Source organism: Solanum verrucosum, unplaced genomic scaffold (assembly GCF_900185275.1).
Source record: "Solanum verrucosum unplaced genomic scaffold, falcon-dt-bn FXZP01000182.1, whole genome shotgun sequence".
In the NCBI taxonomy this organism is placed as follows: domain Eukaryota; kingdom Viridiplantae; phylum Streptophyta; class Magnoliopsida; order Solanales; family Solanaceae; genus Solanum; species Solanum verrucosum.
This window is the reverse complement of record NW_026020378.1, coordinates 4,077,898-4,078,860: the sequence shown is the minus strand read 5'-3', so window position 1 is coordinate 4,078,860 and position 963 is coordinate 4,077,898.

Genomic DNA, 963 nt, shown 5'->3' with positions numbered 1-963 from the left:
TTTGGGCTAAATTCATCCCTTAACTATGACTAAAGCTTAGGTTACATCCTTGTATTATAATAGTTAACAAGAAACATCCTTTTAGTATTTAAAATATAACAAAAGTCAGTCTTCTGTCTATTTGAGTTAAAAAACTAACATTGCTTTTTCAAAAAGTGATTTTCTCTCTCCCATATCCCTATTTTGCCCCTCTCAAACCTGTCCCATCGTCTGTCTTCCATATTCAGCAAAACCAAGAAGGAAGCTCAATATTTTCTGAACTTGACAAAATAATCAAGATCAAGAACAAATTTTTCTCTTCAACTAGAGTTGAAAACAGGGCAGAGAGCGAAACACAAACAAGGTAAAGGAATAAAAATCATTGAAAATTTCTAGTTTTTCTGATTCGAAAAATATTTCCAATTTTCTATTTCTCAAACTAAAACATCTTCATTCTTAAAAACACTTGATATTACGGGTTGCAGCATAACAACTAACTGGAACAATGTCGATTCGAAGTTTACGTGGTCGATCGTCCACACCCAACTATGGTATTATCGATATTCAAGACATTTTAAGCATTTTTTAATATCATTTGCAATGCCTTTCATATTGATTTATAAGTATTATTGATTTTGAAAAGCTATATTAAGTTTTTTATTTGATATATAAGGTTTTTTTTTCTGGATATTCATTATAATGAGCTTGTAGTTCTTTGTTGGCTTTATGTATTCAGATTTGTATTATATGTGCAGATTCTATGAATGAGTCATTGTTTTTCACAATTAAAGTACATCATGGTGGATCATTTGTGCGTAGTTCGACAAGAGGCTACATAGGTGGAAAAATCGAATATTTTGACTATGTCGACAGTACAATGATTAATCTAATATATTTTAAGAATATGGCGGAACAATGTGGTTATGACAAGGAATCTGTGGTATTTTGGCACAAGTATAGTTTAAACTCTTATATGGTTCGATT